Below are 25,322 nucleotides of genomic sequence, written 5' to 3'. Positions count from 1 at the left end.
ATCCGACGAAAGAGATCGGTTGCTCGATTTCTGCTTTTTTCCATACAGAAGGGTGGTGTGCGTCTTTAAATGCCATGACGGTTCCGCCAAGTTTACATCGTTCCTCGGCTGTTAGATAAAGCGATTACGCGTTCGCCACTAAAGAGAAATTCAGGTGTGAACACCGGCCCCATAAACCTTACATCCTTCGAACTACAAACAAAAAATTGCTCGTAACGAACTCGAACGCTCTCCCGACATCATCATTATTCCCATATTTCTTGCACGGACCATCAATTCCGTCAATCGTGCAAAGTCTGTAATCTTTCTTAATATCTATAAAGACGCGAGATGATAAATTTTGAGGAGGGAGAAGGAACGCGAAGGAAGGAAGAGGAAGAAAGAAAGAAAGATTCGAGTAAAATCAGGGAAGGAACGCTCTAGCTACTGGACGTTTACGAGCAATTTGCTAAGTATCCGAAACATTCGCGGAGTGTAATTTGCAAGAGGCAAATGTAACGACACTGAATGTGAGCGACGATCCTGCTCAAGCAGCGGAATAATCGATTCCAGTGAATAAATTAGGGTTCGCTGTCCGCGACCTGAAATTTAGTTAATTCTCCCCGAGCCGTTTAGTCGGTGCGCAGAAGCGCGTCGCGCTTCGAGAAAAATACCAGCCAATTTCTAAAAGCGAAAACCTCCCATTTTCGTGCCTCGGACTTTTTCATTTCAATGCGGAACAATGATAATGCTCGTAGCTAATATTAATTAGAGGCGGAGAAGCCTGGGTAACTATAATTAGGATCTCGAGGATTTTAATTACTCGCATTTGGGTATTATTCCGAGAGAGAACGACAGGAACTGGACCTTAAATTATATTTGACGCGAATTAGCGAATAATGGTCGAGATATAAAACGAAAAGCATAGAAAGAGAAAGGAGCGCGGTTTTCATTGTTTCACTAACGGAAGTCGCTCTTTTATTACGCGCCACTTCCTGTTTCCATCAGTTTACACCGCGTGAACATCACTGCCTCCCAATGTTTCTAATTCCACCTACTATTCACCGATGCTCGAATTTAATTTCCTCGCTTCTAATTAAAACAATTTCGATTCGTGCGTTTGAATCATAGCGTCAACAACCTTATACGCGGTACTATTTTACGAGTTAAATGATGAGTTCTGTGAAACAAAATGGAATGAACGAAACGAAGTGAAAGGAAGATATACTATACATATAGAAAATAAGAAAAATTTAAATATCTGGGTGAAGAAGAGGGACGCTTAGCAGTAATTACATGTATTGGTTAATTTGAAGTTGGCAAGGAGCGAGTGGTGGTTCTCGAGGTGAATATGTAATAAGGGAGAAGGGGAAATGGAAAGAGTGAATAAGAGAGAGAGAGAGAAAAGTTTTGGAAAAGAGAGAAACGACAAGGCCCTGTCGTCTCTCTGGCCTAATTGCGCACCTTGAATTCCGGTAATTATAATAATCACCCTGGCGAGCCCGTCACGCCCGAATCGACTTGCATGGTGACCACGGCAAAATAACTCTCGTCAATCCGACAAGTGCCAAGTTTGTTTTTTTTCCTCCCATAACATATTCTACCTTGACAAAAATTAAACCAATAGAAACACGTGCAAAAGTATAAAGAGGAGGGTATATATACGCTCGTTCATTTTTCCATTGGAGAGAAAAATGATTGGAAGAAAAGTGCGGTGAGTTGCGATTTTAGCTGCGGCCCTGTGTCAGTTTAAGGGAAGTAGCCAGCACATGTACGCTTATAACGCGAAAGAAGTGTGCGCGTATTTGCCGAGAGTTTGGGAGGGAGGAGGTAGAAAGGGAGGGGGTGGGGGGAGGCAGAGGGCTGGATGGAATAAGGAGGAGCCGCTGGAGATTGTAAGGCAAGGAGGGGTTGGGGGTGATCTATGCGTTTAATTAACCATAGAGACTCTCCCACCAACTCTTAGACGCTCTTAGTTCGAGCCAGATGAGCGTGGGAGAGGATGGACTCGGCAGAATCGGGGGTGGAGTGCAAGAAATAAAAAAAAAATCGCGGAAAATGAGTACGGAGCGAGAGAGAGGGCGAGCGTGTATGTGCGGGAAGGAGTGAGAGAGAAGAGCGAGGGAAAAAGATGCGAGAGATAAGGAGAAAATAGCAAGAGGGTGAAATCACAGATGAGCCAGAGCGAGACGCTGGATAAATGGCGCAAGGGGTGGATTTCGCTGAAATTAACCCCCGAGAAAAACTTATAATGCCAGCCTGGATACGATCCAGTCATTGGCTTCGACTACATTTGTCCCGGATAATTGATTTCCGCGATAATTAATTAGCTGAAAAAGACCAGCCCGGTTTCCGCCAATGCGGTAGACGCCAAGTCAAATCTAGCTTCTCCTCATCCCTCTCTCTCCCTCTCTCTCTCTCTCTCTCTCTCTCTCTCTCCTTCTCGCTATCTTTCGTCTTCCAAGAGCCTCTTTTTTCCAATATACGAATAGATTTCTCCATGGAGCCGGGCAGTTAATGAGTCGAGGACTGACAGTTATTAATGAAGATCCGCCTGTGTTAACATTATTCGCTCGTCTCCTTATTGCGTTTGCGAAAACCAACAATGGTGAAATACTTGAGGAAATTAAACGTAAACCAATGCGCTTATATTTTATTACTTTTCTGTGGAATCAATGAATTCGGGCGGAGAATTGATATGGATTTTGCGTTGGAGGAGATTCTTTTTCTCTTAGGAAGCATGATGTTGAGGCAGGGAGGGAAAGAGAGTAAATGGAGAAAAGCACAGAGAGGAAGAAAATAAAAGTGGTGGGAAGTGGTCCATACCGGTTTCTCCAGAGGCGTAACCAGCCCCCGCAACTACCGTGCCGCTCGTTATCAGTCGCGCGAGAAGACCATCGTCCATTCGGTGCTTCACTGATCGATGGATCTATCGATCCATCGGAACCTCCTTATCCGTCGATCATGCGCGTACACACCTAACCTTCCTACCAATAGCAAAAATCTAATATTCCCCTCCTTCTGTTTACTCGCCTATTTCCCTTCGAGCCTGAAACCTTTTTATTTACCCTATTTAACTTCGTATACCTTCTCAAGTGTATATATATCTACAAAACTAAAACTGATAAACAATGCTCGCACAACATTTTAGAGCTGTCAAAAGAGAATTTCAATAATCGTTTCTCAACGAGAGATAAAAAGCGTTTAAATGTGAGATAGAAATGCGCATGCGTATGATATTTTCAGGTGTCCTTTTGGGGATTTTCGCGTTCCGAAGGGGAGAATCAAAAGTTTTCCTTCCTATACAGGGGTGGAAAATTCTAGGAATGTCCTGCAGATCTCTTCTGTGTCTGTGCCAGGCTTTCCACGCGATCGTACTATAACAACGTATCTGCCCGGTTTCCCGTTAGAGGGCTTGATAAGGGGGGATTGGATAACAGGACGAGAGGGGTGGTTTCGCATGACTTATTAAGATTCCGACGCGCATGCTCGCGGTTCTCTCATCGATTCATAAGAATATCCTCTGCCCTGTCGACGCCACTCACCCTCCTCAGGGCCGTGCTTCCTATACTTTTATCCTCCGTTCTTTCCCTAATCGTCAGAAACATCCGCGAGCTGTTAAGAAATTCTTCCAAAAATTTACAGTTCTCTGGAAGAAAAAGTCATTTGGAAAGTCTTTTACCGCTTGGAGAAACGAAAGGGCGAGGGGAAGAGAGAAATTGTGTTTTTTAGGCTCGTGTGGGTTCAGGTGGGTGAGTAACGGCTATTCCGAGAAGTTGTTTCAGATAGAGAGCTAATTTGTTCGCGCGATCCCCTCTCCTCTTTACCCCGGTTGGGCCAGACGCAGGGCCCATAGGCCCCGGCCAACGTGTCTCCACGACCGGATCCAACACGTTCTTATATACATCCTGACGCGCTGGTCTTATCGTAACCTCTTATCTTCTCGCTGCACATTATTTGTGCTTTGAGATTTTCCGCCAATTCGCCAAACCCTCCACCTTCCCCCCTCAATCTCGCTCGTATCACAATCTTTCCGTTTCGTTACTACAATTACATTATTTTTCCTCTTGGCATCCGACAAAAAATACACACCACTGTTCCCTATAATTATATTCTATCAAAATATAACAAATTAGCTACAGGTTTTTTTACATTGCGATAATAAATTTGAGGAAACGTTGAGTTTTTAATGCAGCTTGATTGGGAAGAATAAGTGGAATATTTTGCGATTGCGGAACTCGATAAGAAATCGTTGGGTCGCTGGGATTTGGCGCGAGGAATTAAACATCCGTTCCTGAGAATGTCGATGACCATCCCCTCCTCCCACATAGAGGCGAGAACGCTCGAAGCAAAAATAAAGATAAAGCCTGAGGAATTAATTAGGACCGGGTAATCAAGGAGATAGCCGAGGAAACTCGAAGACGACGAGAACGAGTTGCAAAAAGGTGCGAAGGGACAGTCGAAAATAAATATTCACTCCTGTTGAACACCGTTCGACCGACCGGCTTATCCCTGGATTGACCAGATACACCTTCCTCCTCTTATCCTTTCCTCAAACCGATCCCCCTCTCGCACAAATTCAAAATACTTTCTCCTCTATTATCTCCTGGATATCTCTTCAAAAATATATCTGTAACTTTAATGATTTCGGATATTTTATTATATAACAGTTTTCTACTATATAGATAACACATTTGAACGAGTAAATTTGTGAAATGAAAAATTGTCTGGAGAAAGAGAAAGATAGAGAGAGAGAGAGAAGAAAGATTTAAATGGAACTGAGTTAATGTGGGAGCACATTTGTACGGAATCCATGCGGAAACGCGAAAGTAACATGCAGCAGGCCACTTTGATTTTATATGGCAGATCTTTATGGTGTCTGCACACCGGCCTGACGAGTCTTAAAATTCAGCCTGCAGCACGTGCGCGCTCGTTTCACCGGAAGTTATCATATCCAGCGACCTTGACCCCTAGGATTGTGCAGGACTGAAATTACACATCAGATTAGATGCCAGAGAACTACCTTGTTACAAGCTGGAACAGGGTGAGATTAATTATTCCGATAAATGTGAATGTGTAACGAGTTCCAAGGAGAAATTTCTATGATGAATATTGCAATTTACCTTATGCTCTCGGTAATGAGCTTTGCCTTTTTTTATCTTACAAAATCTCGCGATCTTATCTGCCGGAGTTTTCTACGGATTAACCATTTCTTTTGTATTTTCCTCAGAATAATACATTTATTTTTTATTTTTTAAGAATTTCTTCGTATTTTGATGGAGAATTTTTATAAAATTTCTACATTATTCTAAAAGAGAAGATTTTCATCTATTGGACAATCGATTAGGCGTTCGTAGCATTACACGACAGTTTTGTATGCACGCACAGTTCTCAAAGTTCGTTCCTCTCTCCCTCTCTCAACCTTTTTCTCTTTCACGTGTGGCACGCAGCGATGACGTCACAAAGAGAGATAGGTCAGGGTCAAGCTTTAACTTCAGTACTCCAAAGCACACACGATCCACGGAAGAGAAAGTTGGGATTACTATCGTACAGATTTCCTATATTGACAGTATTTTAAATCCCTGACACTTCCCGATGTTCATTCATTCAAGAAACTTGATCAAAGAAACTACTATCGATTCAATGAAATCTTGTAATCATTTATCTCCATCTAGCGAAAACTATTAAAACGTGAATGAATAAATTAATTAGTCTCATTAAATTCTTGGAATAGACACGAATGTACGAATTAATTTCTAGTCTTTGGGGTTAAAGTCCGTGTTTCATTGTTGGGGCTAAGAAGAAGGTATTAGCTCTTTTGTGAAGCGAATTAATTGGAATGGTGCATTGAACTTAATTTTTGGTCCAGAAAGCATAGAGTCCGAAGAAGCCCGCAGTACAGATATAGCTTCGCTGGACAAAGAAAGAAGAAGCAGCTTCTCCGTTGATGAGCGTGGAAAAGAGACAAGATCCGGCATACGTAGCCAACACGAATAAATACCGGAAATGAATTATTAACGAATACATCGGACATATTCAATTGTCCTGATTTGGATTCCCCCAAATCCGGCCCTCATTTCCTCGTCACCTACCATTATAATTCCTTCCCGTGATGTATTTGTATAATTGGTATTTTAATTTTATATTTCCTGTTTTAATAAATAATCTTTATCCGTCTAAAGCTTTTCTGTCTTCTACTCTTTGAACATCAATATTTCCACATCTATCGCTCGATAATGCCTATAAATATATTATAAAGATAATGCACGATTAATAACGGAGAAATAGTTTAAATAAAAATTGCATGAAATATTATTTCTCTATATACGTATGTAATTTATGTCAACAGTTCGGTTCACCTTTAATTAAATCGATGCGGTATCCATATTTGGCCGTTGATCAAAATTAGACGGTCTCTGGCCTGAAATTTTCAATTAGCCCTGGCAATCGGGATGGTCCATAACGAGATTCTCTTTACGACGTCACTTGAAATTCAAAGGGCGCGAGCACTTTACGGCCCCGTAACGAAGCCAGCTCACCTGGCACCGGCCATAGTTAACTTTAATCGGCCGACACGCTTTCTCGAGAATTAGAAAGGGGCTATAGGGGGTGGTTTCGAAACTAGTGGGGGTGCTACAGGGTTTTAATGGGTTTTGAGAGGGGATGAGGAAGGATGCAGGTGGCGTAGGTTGTCGCGGGTGGTTGTTAGGGCTAAAATAAGAATGGCAGGGGGGAGGGGGGGAGGAAGCCTAGGGGTAGGGGAGAGACGACCAGGAGTCTTGGAAAGTGAAAAAGGGAGATGGAGGGTAGTTAGGGATGGGAAGGTGGACTCGAAATCGTCGCCACGTCGCTTGTGAAGGCCGAGCACGATCAAATGAATCAACAGAGACAATTAATAGACCTACGAGGGCCTTGGTGAAGCGTCGAGACGCTCAGCTAGTGTGCAGACAACAAATTTATCTGTCAGCCATATAGCACTTTCCCACCTGAAAGTCTCCAAACCCGATAATCATCCCCAAAATTAACACTGTGGTGTATATTTCCAATATCCATTAAACTCCATAGCTTTACAGTCAACAATTTAATATATATATTTCTTTAGAATCAATAGTTTTGATAATTTAATAAATAATCTTTTTAGAATTGAGGTAATTTTGAGTAATTATGTGTTTGCAGGCTGGTGTTGATGTTGGGCTTTGCTCGGATGAGAGTGAAAAGGGTGGAGAGAGAAAGATGGAAAGAGTCCCGGACAGGGAATGGAGTAACCCTCTAAATCCAAGAATAACCCTTGCTTTGCATCTCACCTGTTGCTCGGCCAACCCTCGGCACTCCCAGCGTCGCTCGGGGGTGGCTAATTAAAGAGTCAGTCTGGTTTCGCGGTGTTTAATACCCCCACCTCCATTCCGGCAGAATTCAACGTCCCGGAACGTGAACTCCCTTTTGTTCCCGCCAGCTTCACGGACTTGGAATTAATTAGTGACTCCAGTTAAGGGATGCTGTCGAGGCTCGTTTAAGGGATGTTTATTTTAATTTCAACCCCAGACCGACCTACGGCGACCGGTTACTTTTTATTACTTAATTAACTTCTTACTTTTCCTTCCGTTTTAGTCACCTCGGATGACTACGCGATCTACCTACTTTTCCTTTTCATTAACTCAAACCTCTCAAATACCTCCAACGCACTAATAGCATTTTCTTCTTATCACCTTTTTCAAGAGTATAATTTTTAAATCTCTCTATATGCTGGCGGGCCTTTTGCGTGTTTGCTTTTTAGAGAAAGAAAAATACAGCGATTACATATTCTAATATAGTTAATGAATTTATAAATAGGGATTTTTTGGATTTTAATCTCCAGCGAGATTTGTAGGCGTACAGTGTAGGAGGGTAGCTTCCGGGTAAGTTTGGAATAATTAGGATGGGTGTGAGGATAATTAAGACCTGTTGAGCGTGACAGAAGAGGCTGAAAGTGTCGGACGTCGGAAAGGTGAAGGGTTGGCAAGGTGATGAATATTCCAAGGCCGAATTTACTGGAAGAAAGGGGCTGCGTGCTAATGAAAAGTACATTATGAGCGGCGAAGGCGTACTGGAAGGGGTTAAATGCGATAATTTGCGTGGGTAGGCGATCGTGACCGGAGACGGTAACCCTCTGCCATTTAATTACGCCTAAAGCATGCATTAAATATTGTCGGAGGGTGAAAGGACGGAAGGGTTGAACCCTTTGAGCCTGAGTTAAGTGGGCTCAGATTTTCTCAGCTCGCTAATTCATGCTCTCTGCCTATTTTCCTCTTTTCACCTAAAAACCTGATAATTCACTCCCTCGGAACCAGATTCAGCTCCACAGAGAGACGATTGCATTTTTTTAAATTAATTCTACCGTCAATTTTATGAACGAATCGCCTGACTCTACTTCCTCTCATATTTTTTCTTTCGAGTCAAGAAGCATTTCTTTAGTTATTTAAATTCCACGAGTTCGTGTGCTGCTGTGCCAATTATTTCCTCGTTATTTTCCATGGCGACTCGCGTAATTATCGCAGCGCTAATAATCGGCCCGGGGCCCCCACCATTTTGGTACCGGCAAACCCTGTGATTATAATCCAGCCGAATATACTCGGGTCCGGAAAGAGAGTAGCCGAGTGGTTTCTCGAGAAATCGCTCAGGGCCCCGCATATCTGCACGTGAGGATCTCCGTGAAAACTCTCGACCAATCAGAGTTTCCCTCAAGCTTCGCTCTTCCTGCCTGAAACAAGATATTTGTAGTCTTATCATTGATTGAGTTTATCATCACCGAGCCCCGTGAAATCCATATTTCTTTTTCAATCTTTATTTCCGTGGCGAGACGTTTCGCATGGTAAATTTAATTTTTTCGCAGAACCTCCGGGGATTCTTATTGCGTAATGAGGCGTGCTGAAATAAATGGTCTGGAAGTCGATGTGCGGCGTCGGTGCATTTTGTATCGAGTCAAATATTTGCCTGGCACCTCCGGGAGAAGTCCAATAATATAAAGGCGAGAAGGATAATTATACGACGACTAATTGCCGGTGTCTCGGCTCGCCGCGAGACATAACGAAATAATCTCAATCCCCCCTACTCCTCCTTCCCTTTTATCTTGCCAGCTGCGTCCTTCCTCGTCCCGAACCCCACCCCCTCGAGCTCCTGCTGGCTTTCATCCTGTCTCGTCTTCTTTACTTCTCGGCTCATCCTTAATTTCGCAACCACCCCCGCAAGCTACATCGCCTCCCCCCCCTCCCCTTTTTCTCTCTTCCACTGTTACTCTCTCGCCGAAATTAATTAGCCGACCGGGCTTCCTGTGCCGACTGAGCCAGACCGCGACTGACGATCCACTTGCGGCTCCTAGTCCCCTCAAAATTCCCCTTCACCCTACTCAAAATACCAAAATAAACAGCATCAGCCACGAAGGCATAAATTAGATAGGAAAAATAACGAAAGCGTGAGATAACGGATTAATATGTGGAAAATTGAAATTGATTAAAGCGCCGAGTATAATGGCCGTAGTGTAGAATGTTTTTGTTTTGTTTAATATTTAATTTTTAACCTCATCCATTATTCTTTGTGCGGCTGACCGATAATATAACTAGCAATTAACGTCGTTTATATGAATAAAGAGGACGGGGAAGAGGATCCTTTCGTAGCCATTTCCCTGTGAATCATTGTAGTAATAAAAGAAAGTAAGAAATTAGGGGTAGAAAAAGAAGAGCCTGGCCAAGCATATCCTGCCGCAACCTCCCCCCCCCCCCTCCACCCTGGCACCCTCCGTAATCTTTTGTCTCGCGCTTTCAGAAATTCTTCTTTTCTTGATAATTATCCTACCGTCCGGGCAGCCCTTAATCTTTGAGCTCGCCTTTCAACGAAAGCTCCTAAGGAATGAATGCCCGACCCCGGAGAAATAATATTTTATATACAACAATAGGCCAATCCTACACCCCATCCCTGCTTACGCGTCACTGGCTTCATGATTGTTATCAACTCTGTGAGCAGCCAACACTCGATCCCCTATCTTATCATTTGCCATAAGATCTATTTTTTATTCACTCTTGTGCTTATCAACGGCAATATTAAAATCTTGAAATGTCACTCTTCTCGCACTCCTCTATAATTAAATCCATCACTATAGGAATCGTCAAAACCCATCTTGAAGCAAGTAATCCCTTTAATTTACTCATTTTAAATACCTCCAACCTATCTTAAGGTGCAGAAATATCTTATATACTCAGGGATTTTTAATTTCCACCTATCCCTATTTAATGAAACGCTTATCGAGTGACCTATCTTTTTTTAGACGAGTTAATTGGGTAAATTGATGGATGAGCCAGGCCACCCAGTGATTAGAGTCCTTTTCTAAGTTTTTCCAGTAGTGGAATTGAAGGTTTAAGATGAGAGCAATAAAACTGAACGTTCGATCAAAGGGTATAACAGGCGGACAGGAATACTCGAGCCAAATTAGGGCCACACTTATGATGACTTGAAATAATTTAATCAGTGGAGGTGTATCTCCATCCAAGATTTCGAGGGGTCACGTGAGAAAGCTTCGAGGGAGAGGAGACAGGCAGGTTGGTTTAAGCGCAATTAATCTTCGTTAAGTAAGCAAGCACACGCATACACGCATATGCACAGGAACAGAATGGACCAAAGGTGATTCCTCTTCTTCCTCTTCTTCTTCTTCTGCTTCTTCTTCTCGAGGGTTCATCCTTGACAGAGGCTCCCTTATTGGTTCCCCTCCCTCTTTCTACATATTTCTCTTTTTCTTCTTCTTTCCCTCCGACTCTCAACTCCGACGCCTACTCCTTTCTTATCGCTACTAATTTTAATCAATTTCCTGATTTCTTCCTGCTTTAAATTTAAATCACAATCCTCAGATCTATTATTCTCTTTACATATCTCTATACATATATATACTCATAAATCCATTGAATTTGTACAATAGAGGGTTTTTTTTTTTATTGAAATTAATTCAGTCTCTCGTTTCTATTGGTCCTGTTTCCACATCAAGTTGGATTTTTCTTCTTCTCGCCTCGATGGTTTTTCACTGCTTTTTTCCCTTGCTCCTACCGATCTCATCACCCAACGCAGTTCATCCTCGTTGCTCGCACGTGAGAACTTCTCGCTTCAGCGTGCCAGGCCTCCGCCGGTGTATGCACACCGGCACTCTGATTAAATCTGAGTAATTAAGGGAGTTAACCTCGACTTAACTCGACTTAACGCAGTCACGCCCGCTTGCCCACCCCTCCTATTTGCACCGTTTACACGCGCTTTACATTGCCCGGGCAACCTAATGTGTGTCAACTTCCTCGCTCGCCCTCTCAATCTTCTCCTCTTCTTCCTAACCTCCTCCTATTTATAAATAATAAAAACTCTCCCTCTCTCTCTCTCTTTATCTCTTCATTTCATTCGTTCCTCTTTATTCCCTCGGCGTTGCATGGAGATTTTTTCTCTCGTGCAACCGATCTTCTCCCATCGCTGATGAGGATAACGCCAGTCGGTTCTGCCCTTAATTACTATACGCCGCTAATTACACAGGCCGTGGCTGTAAAGAAATCCACGCGCGCCAGGAGGGGAGGGAGAAAGAGAGAGAGAGAGAGAGAAAGGAAAAAAGAAGGGAGGAGGAGGAGGGGGGGGGGGAGTAGACGGGAGGACGCGAATCGTTGCGAATGCAAATGGGAAACGCGTGGGCTCCCAGTGCCGTAGAGTCTATACGGCAGAGGGGGAAGGTGGGCAGGAGAGAACGGATTGACTTTGTTAGTAAACGCAGAAAGAGTAATGTTTGCCCGACGGTTAATTAGATTCCTCGCGGTTTAATAGACGTGATGCATGGCAGCCTGGTAATTTCTTATCTCTAAAAATATTCCACGCTAGCCGACAGTGCGAGCGGAAATCAGCGGATCTACCATTGATAGGCCCATTATACGGGATAGTCTGCCTGGCAAGATTTCCACCTTTATCGGAATTAACTAATTAATCTCGCCAATTCCAATGACCAAAGCGCAATGCATGCTTCCATTGAAACGTAGAAAGAAGACTCTTTCGTATCTATACGGATAATATATTATATTGTTAAGAAAATTTCTGGGATTTTTACACGAGCTGGATGAATATATGTATTGTTATTAATGTTTAGAAGGGACGCTCGAGTGGGGTGAAAAGTAGAGGATCGTGGGAGAGACGAGGGAGGGAGGGAGGGTAGGAGAAGGCGCGGGTGGAGTGGTAAGACGTCGCGACGCATGGGTTCCGCTTGCATCCGAGCATAGGAGGAGAGGTGGCTTGCCTAATTAGCCCGCCCGAGTATTTCCGTCGCGTGACGTCACGTGAGCTCGTTTGCCTGGCTCGGAGCCAGCTTTTCCGCCGAACTATAAACCATATTCGCACCCACGTAATACAATTAGCCGGGCACCCGGGGAATTATAATATCCTCGCGTTGCGAACTCTCCGCGATTCGGCAGAGGTGGAGTGGGGATCGACTCGCTCGCTTCAATTTCCAAGCGTTGCCGGCGTCTCTTACCTCGCGCGACCCCGCCACACCGATCGTCGTCATCATCATAATGCGCGCTGCGGCTAGCACACACCCAAACACGCGCATTAATATCAAGCTGGGACGCAAATACGATGATTCCTGCTGCGAGCCATGTGTTTCTTCATCGAAGCTGCGATTCGTTTCTGCCAGGAAATTGCTTAAATAGTACTACCACTCTCCGTATCTTTACCGCCACCACCTCCCCCACCCCCCCCCCCCTCCTCACCCTCCTATCCTCTGCATTTGTTGTACAATAAACTAGCGACGCGAAAACTCATGTGTGCTCTAGCTCCAACGCTCGTTCCAAGTGCTTTCGAGCATTTGGCGATACTCGACCTAGCCCTCTTTAATTTGTTGCTATAATTATTTATATTTCTCGCGAGTGTTTAGCGAATTCGGCGAGGCTGGCACTGGTGCGCGTTGTTTCCTAACAATACACGCGAATCGTGGTTGATCTTGGCACTTCGAGTCATATTTCTTCTCTGCTGTCATTAAGACTGTCGCCGATCCATGCTGCTTTCCAAAAATACGACAAGCCACATTTATAAAACGCTTGTTAGCACTTGCTTGCCCTGTAAAACATTTTACTGGCGATTATTTTTTTTAACCTCTCTAGCCCTCTCATCCCTATGCTCGCTCTCTCCCTTTCATTATTTCTCGCCAAAAATTCAAATCAGTGCTAAAAACATAAATAACGAGAAGTTTTTGCTCGTCGAGTTAGCTACGTGTTTTAAAAACGGTGAAACGAGACTGGGTGGTTGTTGTTAGGGGATGAAAGGACCCTTCGAATCAACCCTCCAGTCGAAGCTTTCCAAGACATCAGCGGAGAAGGGAAATTTTAAAGCAGGTAGACCAGAGCCCTTCTATATCCATCCAGACGAGAATCGAAGAGGAGCAGTATCAAACGCGTGTAAATAAATGGAAAGAAAGTCTATGCTGTCTTTCTTCAAATTAATTTTCCGGCAATTATTGAATGGCTGGATGTTTTTATAGAAGCGTGGGAAGCCAGGCAAGATTGTTAATTAAACTCTAAGACGGTCTTCCCAGAATTGAGTGTGTAGTCAATTGACATCTATTCCTGTAAACATTTTGGCACGTGTGTATAGGAAAATAGTAATAAAGGTTTTTGCTTTGCCAGTCAAGCCAGTGCTGCCGGGCAATTAATTCTAGAAGCTGCTCGGCGCAATGACAATAATAAAAGCATCGGTGTATAAGCGACGTCGGCAAAAATTTGTGAAAAAACGAAACTCGAGATAAAAAATATTGAATGAACGTGATAAGAATTGAGGAAGGACAGATGAGAGGTAGAGGAGTGAGTGAGGCAGAGAGGTGATATACTATAGTATTTTCCGAGGTGGAGCTCACGCTTGATATAAATATTTTACGCAAATTGGGTGGAAAATTTAAACAATTCTGAGTGTGGGGGGTTGAAGGGGGAGGCATGAAAGGAGTATCGGAATCACCGATACATCTGAGCAAAAGGAAATTCACACACGAGGAGATCGCGGAAGCGTGAATTTGGCTGATCAAACGTCGCGACGTGCCGGGAGTGGGGGTCGGACGGTGGTAGGAAAGGAAGAGGGGGGATGTGGATGGAAGACGAGGAGAAAGGTGGAGGAGGGTAGAGGACGGAAGGGGAGAGAAGGGGCACCCTTAAAAATCTCACGAAAGAGGGAGATCGAGACGGAAGTAAGTATTGATTCAGATTCAAATAGTTAGCTATGCCACCACCACCCTCTCCATGCCACCCCTCTTACCCCCTCTTATACCCTCACCCCTCTAGCATTCCCTACGAAAACTGCCAGGGGACCCACGAATTTTTATGGATTCTTCCAACGTACCGGGAATTCGTCTGAAGGAAGACATTTGCATATATTATGAACCATATACTGAATATTGTTACGTGGAAAAATATGTCAGTATTTTTTTTCTCCACCCCTTTAACCCGACTGCGAAAACACCGCTTGCCATATATTTTTACAAAATATCTGATCAATTCCACGCGATAATCGCGTCGACCGAGAAGAGGAGGGATGAAAAGAAATTCGCTCGAGTTTCTTAGCGAGCGAGCCAGGGATGATGAGGAGGGGGTGGTATGTATTTATTATTTGCTCGTTAAGATCCTTTTTCGGGTGGCTGCGAGAGATAGTAGAAGTGGATGGCTGAGTGAGAGAGGGGCGGGAGGGGAGGTGAGGAAGTGTCTTCGATTTCGCGAAGGAGGATGAAATTGTACGGGGATCGCGCGGAGTGGCGAGGGGTGAGGGGTTTCCGCGGGGACTTAAGAGGGTTGCGCGCAGTAGTTGAGTATACAGGAGACTTGGCCGGAGGGTGAAACACGGAGGTTTAAGAAATGTAGGAGGTGACAATGTTACTCTTTCGTACCTCCTCCGCTTCTCCTCCACTTCTCCTCGAGCCTCCTTTCTTGTTTCTCTTTGAATTCTCCCCCTCCACCTCTCCCCTCTTTTTCTTTCTCTTTATCTCCCTCCAACTCCATTTCCTAGTTATCTGTCTATCTGTGTACAGCTCTCTTTATATTCCCATGACAACGGCCTGCACTTCCAGCGTAAAAATCCTCGCGTCGATATCTCGCCTGGAACACAACGCTCCCCTTTACCGCTAAAAAATCACTCCGAGACTGCCAATTTCAAATCCGACTCACCCCTATCCGTTCTCCAACTATCTTCCGATTATTAATCTATAAGAAAATTGCTTTTTTTATCTCCGCGTGTGTGTGATTATATTTTATAGTCTTAACGTATACAATCGTAGAATGTGGCTTCATCAGTGTAAAGTCTCGTGGTACGAGTCTCTCGGATGGGATTTCTCTCACTGCGGTCAAAATTAATAGCGCAATTAAGCTAGGCGTTTTTTTTAACGCTTTTAAACATTAAAATTCGACTGCTTTCTTCCGCATTACTGCCGATCGCCACTCACTTAGCGGATATTATTAACCGGCTATTTCTGCGAGCCTGTATATATTATCGCGCGATAACGGTTCTAACGCGATTGACCTTCGGCGTAGTTTACGCATCGCTTGCGCTCGCCTGCGATGATATTTTAGTTGAAAATAAATCAAGGATAAAATGGCGCCCGTTCCTTCCCCCTCTGGAGCCCCCGATGCGTTAGTCGCGCCTCGCGAGCCCGGCGTCGATTAATTTCGACGATTAGCGACTAGGAATTCGCGAAAAACCCGAGGAAATCCAGCCGATTTTAACGACGCATAAATTTCCCTCTCTCACGGCCCAACGAGCAATTAGATTAATCGGTACTCGTATCTCTTGTCCGGTATTTCCAGGGAACATAAAAAATTCCAGAATCCATATGGGAAAGCTCCCTTTCTTTTACTGGACTTTGCTTTTTAATAAAAAAAGAAAAAAAAACTATATATACCTTCAAAAGCGCAAAATTTTAATAATAATATAATAATGTTAAATTGATTCGTAAAAATGAAAATCGATACGGGGAATACTCTTGAGAAATATTTTTGTACTTTTTATAAAGACTTTGGAGAAATAATGTGATAAGATATAGTACATTGTTGGAAGGCATATATAGCCACGGTGGCGTCTTGAAAAGCCGAGAGTTTGGCGGGCGTCTCCATCTCGCGGATCGCTCTGCAAGCAGAGCGTCGCGACGCCTTAGCAGCTAATAAGAGACGCTGCCGACGCCGTCAGCGTCCATTCGCGTCCCGACGCCCGGTGCAGCCTGCAGCACACACGGACCATCTTCCGAGACCTCGCGGCTCCAATCGATAATCTCTCCGCTCGCTTCTCGTAAATATTTATGGATTGTATATGCTGTGGACTATACGAGCAATAATTTATTACGGTTTTCAATTTATCTAAAATATCACCCAATTCAACAATAACAAAATCACCTTACGCAATAAAATCATTTGGCCAATTAGATCTGGATATAATCTCTCGATGAATCATAATTATATTGAAATATTCCAAAAGCAGGTTGAGTAATATATGTATACTAAATTAAGTTTGTCTCGTTGAAAAACTGGAAGAAAAATCAAAAGGAGCGAAATATTTATATGTATATATATACTATATAGCACCTATTATATACATATAGAATTCTGTTAGGAATGCCTGGTATATCCGTTGCAGAGCTCACGCAAGCGACAAAACGTCGGCGGGGTTTCTATGCACAATCGCATTTCTATTTCTCATTTCGGTTTCTTAGGCCGAGGCTAGTGTGACAAGATTTATCTGCCGACAAGGAAAGACTTTGATTTAAGATCGCGAGCACGTTTGTCTGAATTATAAAACTCGCCGCGCACGCTTTTCTACTCGACGATATCCTTCCCTCTCCCTGCAGTATCCCCCTGTCCCCTTGTTCCTCCCTTTTTCTTCGACCCCTTAATTGATCCCTCGTGATTTATCACCGCTCCGCGATAATTACGACCAAAAGTCCATTTTCATAAAATTAACATGCGACATATTCTATCAATTTAGCCGCAAAGCCCGAGGAATTTTTTGCTTCGCGACACAGGATACATGATCCTTTTATGGCCAGGAAATTCTAGAAGCTCCGTACGAGTTTTGCTTAAATAATCCATTTAAATTTTCTGCCAATCGCGTTAGTGGAAAATTAAGAGCGTAAGTTTTCATACGCGGAGACCAATCGTAACCATTTAAGGGGTTCAATGATTACGGTGAAATTAATTGGTAAAAAATGTGTTAAGCGTTTCTGGGTGCGGGATTGGTTAGGAGAGTGTGTGCAGAGTTGGGAGTGGATATTATTAATGTTGGTACTTGCTGCTGGCGCTGCAATGTCATCACGCCAGACAGTACGTGGCACTAATTACCGTCACGGCAGCCTATTGTTCCACTTAAGGCTGATTGTTATCGTTACGCAAATTATAGCCAATATAGTTCGCCAACGCTGATTTCGCACCGATATCAATTCCTATCTACGATTGCATGATACTCGCACACGTTTTTACTACGTAACAATTTTCTCCCCTTAATTTCAATAGCTCCAAAACACCAAACTCTAATAATTAAAAAATCTTTATGAAACTGCAGAAAATATCATTATAGGCACCTTTCACAAGAGATTATTTTATCGAACCAATTTTCACGTTTCTCGAAACGCTTCATCCGCTCTGTCTTTATTTCAATCAGTTAATTTCATATCTTTCTCTCTCGAAATTTAAGACAGTCAATTAAATTCGTTTGTTGAATCGTTGCAAGGTCGAGATTTATTAGACAGGAGTTCTGTCGTGAGGAATAAGCTAGGCTGGAATTTACTCAAAGATAAATGAAGGGGGTGAGGAGCAGCGAGTGTTTTGGAAATTCGTGGAACAGCTGGGATGGCAATCCGCGAGGTTTATGAATAAATATCTCAATTTCCCCGGGGAGAGATCGAGCACGGGACGGATCGATAAAAATTCGTCCTGTACAGCCGGCTATAAATATTCCAATAAAGGTCGACTTGGAATCGCCTCTCGTCTCCCTTATATCAGACTCTACAATTTTTCTTAAAGCTAAAATAGAACAAATCGCAGTAAAATTTACCATTTTAAAAGTAACAATTTTTCTCTCAAAAAAAGCCTTGTTACAAATTCATATCTCAACTGAAAGTTTCATTTTGCCTTAAATCAATCGTGGGACAAGCGTCACGATTAAATATTGTTTTAATTAAAGTGAAATTAAAAACAATTGTATTTGGACTTGGAAAACCTTCGATTTCATAACGCATCAATTGTAAAGCCTGAAAGGGGAGGGGGGGGGACTAGAGGACTGGAGTGTCCCTGTAATTAAAAAGAGCCGCTTTTTTGGGTTTGTGTGTAGAGAGGGGCGAAGGGGAAGTGACGAAGAGAGAAAAATAAAAAGAGAGGATTTTTTAATTTGGGTCCCGCGTTACGAGGATCTCGCTTCTTTTCCGGTGTTACGGTGGCCAACCTTTTCCCTTCGGCAAATATACACTATACACACATATATATGTATATATACTCATACGTATATAAGAAGCAAAAGGCCGGGCATCCGGTATTTTCGTACGGAGAAACGGGTTCTCCGGCTGTTATTAAAAATTAAACGGATTCGGGACTGCAAGTCAGCGGCTCTGAGTGACTGCGCGTCGTAATTAAAAAATTACAGGGGCCGGCAGGACCCACCGGCTCGTTACTACATCGTTTCCAGGCCGAAAACGGGAGTTTCTCGGCCCATTCACGCTCCCAGGCATTTCTCGACCCACTCTTCTACGGCCGCTACTTCCTACAAAGTATACAACGCGTGCACGTTAAAGCCCGCATCCTCCCTCTCCCTGCCAAATTTCCTTCGCGAGCGTGGATAAGAAAACTGAGAGATATCGCATATCGATCCCAGAAAATCATATCTCTAACATTGCAGAGCGAATATGACGAATACAGTATTGTGAAAAAAATATATTAATTTGGCAGATTCATTAAAATATAGGAATAAGGGTCGAGGGATCGATAAAAATCGTGGTAAAAAGGGGATCGCAGGAGAAATGGGGCTTGGGTTATTAGCATTTAGTAATTACGTTATCGAGTGGATCTGGCTGTACTAGAGCGTATCCAGCTTGTATCTGCGTTACGTCCTTTGCGCCTTTGCAGCACGCGAGCGATTATCTGCCCTGTTTCTTCCACGCATCACGCAGCCAAATCCCACCAGCCATCGAGAACTCTCTTTTGCAAAATAAACCATAAGAAATTATACCGACGATTAAGTCGCGATTCAAAGATTACGTTTTTCTCCTCTCGAAATTATTTCACTTTATTCCAACGTGCTTTATGCGGTGGATTCTTGCCACGGTCATGCGTGGTCACGACATATACGCCGCTATACATATAGGCAGGAATTGTTCGGGGGGTCGAGAGGGAAAGGATAGAGAGAGAGAGAGAGAGAGAGAAACGACCATGACCTTACCCAAGCAGTTCTCGTAACTCGCGATAAAGGGCAGTGACGTCACTGGTTCCGCTGTTAGAACCCCGACTCTTCGATATTTATAGCCCTGTATCGCTGGAGAAAGGAAGAAACTCAGCAAACGCGATCATCCAGATATCCCACTAAAGATTTATAAACAATTGCCTAAGACTGCTGGAATATATGCTATATCTGGAAATGGAAGAATGTATTTGCAGAGAAGGTATGCTTTTCTTTTAGAAACCCATTGATTTGTCTGGACTGAGTGGGATCAAAGGAATTTGGTGGTTTTTTGTTAGTTGAAGAAGGCTAAATGGTCAGAGTGGCAAGTCGGTAGTGGCGTGGCAGACTGGAGTGAAATGCACATAAAAGCTGTAGATAAACGTAAGGGCATTGATCGTTCGTCGCTCTTCCATTCACGAACTTGTCGGTTATGGCCATATACTTATGTACTTTGCTTGCCTCTACCAAGTATATATAGTCACCACTCTACCACACCAAACATCCAGAATAAGATATGCCACATTGCAACTTATGCATATACTCCTCCCTCCCAAGATTTATCTACGATATTCGCATTGTCGCAACATCTTTCCCCATTTTTCTACAAATAAATCAATAAGCTGAAATCTTCCTAACGATATGTATAACGTGAAAGAGCATTATAGTAAAACTAATTTTTCTTTCTAAAAATAATAATCGAACCTTAACAATTAAAAAAGTAGTTTCTCTTGGACCTTTGTTTTCCGGATGGAGAACCAGAAAGCAAACTGAGGAGGGTTTCTCGGAAAAGTACCAGCGACTAATTAGCCAAGCGATAATTAAAAGGACCCATCTAAATCTTCGGCAGGTACGTCTACGTAGGTACCCTAAAAGAGAGAGAGTGTTACCTGGAGATTCTGGGATTGGAAAAAGGCCGCGTCGAAATAATGTTTTTGACTGGTCCAACATTAGAAAATAAAGAGACAGGTAGCTGTAAATAAAGGAAAAAAAAACTTCTTCGGCAAGGAAAGGTAAAGATTAAAGGTGAAGAGAAAAAATAAAATAGACAATAAGGTAAGTTATTGTGAAAAAACTTTAATGGACGAGGTGTAATAAGTGGGAAGAGGTTAGGTAGCAATAAATCCACCGAATTGTCAATAAATGACTGGATGCAAGAAGCTGTCGAAAAGTATAGGAAAATTCAGGAGGAGGTTGGTTGATCGTGGGCTGAATATTATAAACAAAATCGCGGAAGAAGATAAATAAATCATCTATAGTTGAAACGTCGGAGCTGGAGCATCGGTGAGATAGAGATAAATATAATGAGTGAGAAAGAGAGGGGGGGGGGCAAGGTAAAGTAAGAAGAGGCTAGATATTGTGCAGGTACGCGCAGGTACTGAAATTAGGATTACATGGCTGCGTATAATAAGTCGGCATAAAATCTAGAGACCGCGTGACACGGGCCACCATAACCGTTGGTGGACAATGGTCAGCTGGTGGCGGGTGGTGCATTGTCCGTGCAGTTTCACCGAGTTTGGCCATTCCCGAAGGAGCAGGTGCTGCGCGTCCGTTCCACTGGGGATCGGCAAACACCAACTAGGGTTCCTCCGAACCCCCAATCTCACCACGTACAGTTACGCTGACCACTTGTACATTGGCAGGTTACTCCTACCTGTAGCTTACACTTTTTCCCCCACTTGCAATGCTTTTTCCTTTTTTTTTAGCAAATGCTCCGCCAACCATGACTATATATAGTTAGGCCTACAGCTTTATAAACTGCACCTTATAATAATTTTTTGTCACAATTCTTCTACGATTTTGCCCGAACTAAACTGTTTTCTTTACAAAGTCCCATTATAAATATTGGATGGAATGACGTAAGTCATCGTTATTTATATGCATAAATTTAATATAAAGACATAATTGCACGTAAGTCAGACGTTACACAATGATCTCTTACGGAGTAGCCACGGTTAGCATGTAAATAATTTTATTATCAACCTGATAACCCTATTCATTAGTAGCTTCCTGAAGTTCGCCACGCAAGCACGTCGATTTCTAGCAGCAATTGATGGAGGCTCTTTCTTCGTTAACTTCTAATTTGCTCAGATTGCAGGAAATATCTTGCGAATGCTTCGCCTTCTCCTCAGTCCGGAATGGTCGTGCGGAATCAGCTAAAAGCTGGACGCCATGGTATGGTCGAACCTGAAGAATTTCATTATTTTAATCCATCGAGATAAAAGAGGAAGCCTATGGAATAAGCATCTATAGAGAAAAATTAAAGCTTAGGATTTGAGGGGGAGGTAAATGTCGATAGTCGGCAAGTTTGTAGGCACGAGGTGGTCCGAGAAATTTTTTTCCTGCGGTCCGTTTGGTAATTGTTGCGTGGAGAAGAGGCCCTTTCCAGCATAGCAGCTCAACTCCCAAGTTCCCATAGTTTCGTGCTTAAGGTGCTTTTCGGAGGATGCGGTTAGTGATTAGGAGGCCCGCTTGGCGTAAACTCACGAGGACTCCTCGGCTCCCTTTGCCGATCAAGGACAGCGTGCCGAGTCCTCTCCCAACGGGGTCGCTCAAGCGGACTCTAATTGCGGCTAATTTCGTTAATTACCCACGAGGCTCCGCGGACCATCTCTAATTCCAGGGTCCAACACACAGTGTCTAGACTTAAAACAACTACAACATTGGCGCTGCTTCGTTCCTTCTCCACTCTCTATCTCTTTTTCCCCAATTAACCCTTCCCCCGACACCCTATTTTTTTATACCATCATCCCTCGATACTACTCTCTTTCTCGCTTCTTCATTCCCGTGTAAACAACATTCCAAGCATCACATAACCTCGGATTTTCGTGCATCGTTGATCACGTGACTGAGAACTTTGGTTTAGGAAGTTCAGATTGGTGTAAAGGGTGTTTCGTACTTTGGGACGCTTTCGTGTAAATTGCTATTGTTGTGACTTAGGGAAAATATATGTTTAAGATTCTTTTATTTATTCATTTAAGCACATCAGGCGCACTTGACTCTTAGGCTTCGTTGATCAATTTGTTATGTTCGTTAATTAGAAGATTTTTTAAATTTATGTAAAATAAACGAATGCTTCAAGGTATAAAGCTCTCCCCCCTAACATTCTGATCCCGTGCGGAGGCTTGGCTCGCGACCACGTCAGTTCGTTGCGTTTGTCAGAACTTGGAAGGCTATACGAGTCCCTCGAGTTATTAAGAAATTTATTAATTCTCCTCAATCTCTCTCTTTTGCCCCAATTAACGCCTTCTCTAACACTCCACTTTTGTTGTATCATGTTCCATGTATTAAAAAACAAGATTACATTAATATGCATTATGCATATATACATACATAAAGGACAAGTAAAGGCCAACATCTAAGAAATGAGCAAATACACGAAAATATAGTCTGCATGACTACATAATTTTAACAAATTCATTCCACAGATAAAGTTGCCTAACCACCTTTCATATCAAGTGCTTTTATCGAAGTTCGATGCAAGTGCTCGATTTAAACCTGAGAAAAATAATCGCAAAGAATTCCATTTGATATATAACAACTGATCAAAAAGTTAATATCGGAATAAAAAGAATAGGAAGCAGGTAGAAAGTCAGTCCCAACAATTAACAACAAACATTTCAACAAAGCAATTATAAAAAATCAAACTGATCTCTTATCAACAATTCAGTACAAGAAAAATGAGTAAAATCGGAAATCCTGTAGCAAATGTAATGCACTACTCAGTCAGGTGATATATATCCCATAACCATCATTCCTCAATACTACTCTCTTTCTCGCTTATTCTTCATTCCCGTGCAGGCATAACATTCCAAGTATCGCGTAACCTCGGATTTTCGTGCATCGTTGATCACGCGACCAGGGCCTCGGTTTAAGAAGCTCCGATTTGTATAAAGGGTACCATCCTGCACTCTCGGGTTAAATGGTTTCTGATCTTCAGCGGAGGCTTGGCTCGCGACCACACCGGTTCGCTGTGTTTACCCGAAGTTGGAAAACTGCGGGTCTCTTGGGCGATAAGGATCTCGCGCAGCCCCGGGTGACACAGGCACACGAAAGCTCGGTAAATAAATAGGAACGGCCCGGGCTAAACGACTATTACCACCAACTTACGAGTACACGTCACGAATCCAAGATAAGATCTCGCCGAGAGGAAGGTTGATAGAGATATAGAGTACAATGAGCAGCGAGAATAGCATAAACGGTGTATGATAGCGTGGAGTATATATAAACAACCAAGTCTAGGATATAATGGAGTTTCTTTTTGTCAAAGGGACGAGCAGCTCGTGTTTAAAGGTTGAAGTTGGCCGTAGAGAACTAAATAGTTAAAGATGCAGAGGAATAGAGGGATGTCTGGAACGACTGGTGGTTATACCTGATCCACGCTGCTTTGGAAAGTATCAGTAAATAGACAGAATAACTCTCTCTTTCTTGAGCAGAGCAGCAGGTAGCGAGTAGGAGCGAGTGGGAAGTATTAGGACGATGAGAAGCCGGCTTCCAGAGAAGTGGGAGAAGACGGAATCTCGTGAAAGAATGAAAGGCTTAGGGTGGGTGTCCTAAGGGCGTAAAAATGCGTCGCTAGACAAAGCCCATCCAGTCCAACCACAAGGACGCAAGAACAATATTTTACTTTCAATGCGGATGGTAGCACCTGCTGGCACGAACAATCCTTGGTCCAGCTACCTGACGAGAAACTCATCTACCAAGAAGATGGCCTCCTATCCCAAAATTCGTGACAATGCCCGTACGCACGCACCACGCATATTCCCATGGACAATCTACTGTATATACTGTATATATAGTGTATATTTTTCTACTCCTCGGCATCTAGCTCATGACTACGAGGAAACTCACGTTCTACCTCTGCGAAATCCTTCCGAAAATCAACCGACTCATCTGTGTGCTGTTGTTCCTGAAAATTCTCATCATCGGGTCCATGGGTCCTTATGCAAATTGTGCGCGCGTCTTGAAGGGCAAGGGGGAGGGGATAAAGAGAGAGAGGAAACGATGACCAGTAAACTAGCCGTTAGTCGTTAAACTAGTCGCAGGTATCGAGCGAAGAGATGTAATAATAAATACATATAATACGAGTGGTGATTCAGAGCAGGAACATCTGCCTTAATTAACATGACCATTGGGCATTCTTGGGTTGGGATTTTGCAAGGGGCACGTGAGACTCGCGGCTTTGATAAGGTCGAGACGGAGAGGGGGTATAGGAGGAAGCGAGGGAATGAGAGTAAAAAGATCGACGCGCAGCCCCTGGGATCCTCGAAGGGGAGTGAAATGTTGGGCGCCCGGCTGTCTGGTCCGGTTTCCACGCTAAAAACTTGCGATGACCAACGATCTCTTTCTGGCCTCCAACTTCTTCACCCCCTGCAAGATCCTCCCTGCCGTTACCTGGCTCAAATCAGCCCCATTCACCTGGCTCGAGAGTCGGTTGCGTTCTCGAGGATCCCACCAGAGTCCTTCCGAGGGACGACTACCCCCTCTCGTCCATCTCCCTTCTTCCAAAGACACAAAACTGCACGCGATACCAGAGCACCCTGCTCTATACGCTTCTTACCGCATCTTCCATCCTTCTCTCATTCGATCCACTCGCTTTTTTCCCTCATTAAACAATTAGCATTTCTATATATGTATTATATTATTCAACACACCATCCCTATATACCCGAGACCCACTCCGAATAGTCTCTTTGAAAATTTTTAATTTCATCACCGACCAACGGCTGTATATATATACCATTTGTGCATATAGTTTTTATAAAAGAATTCTCAAGGCGAAGAAATTTCAGGAAAAATTCTAATTCATCCGGTATTTAAATGCGGTATCCCAATGGTTTTTATCTTAGTGGTGGATGTGTTTGAAAGGGTGTATTTATGAAGCGATAGTATTCGAGAAGGTGTTCGAACGAT

The 25,322-nt window shown here is 43.3% G+C and overlaps 1 protein-coding gene across 6 annotated transcripts in view; it reads left to right on the top strand.

The window, feature by feature from the left end:
* The window catches only part of zfh2 (Zn finger homeodomain 2), a 180,238-nt gene that overhangs the window by 52,201 nt on the left and 102,715 nt on the right, over positions 1 to 25,322 (top strand). The gene's annotated exons all lie outside the window — the stretch shown is intronic.

The sequence above is a fragment of the Prorops nasuta genome, unplaced genomic scaffold (assembly GCF_024137725.1).
Source record: "Prorops nasuta isolate Cenicafe-Biocafe unplaced genomic scaffold, Cenicafe_Pnas_1.2 PNAS00003, whole genome shotgun sequence".
NCBI lineage: Eukaryota > Metazoa > Arthropoda > Insecta > Hymenoptera > Bethylidae > Prorops > Prorops nasuta.
Note: the sequence above shows the minus strand (reverse complement) of the source record. Positions and strands in the feature narration are given on the sequence as shown.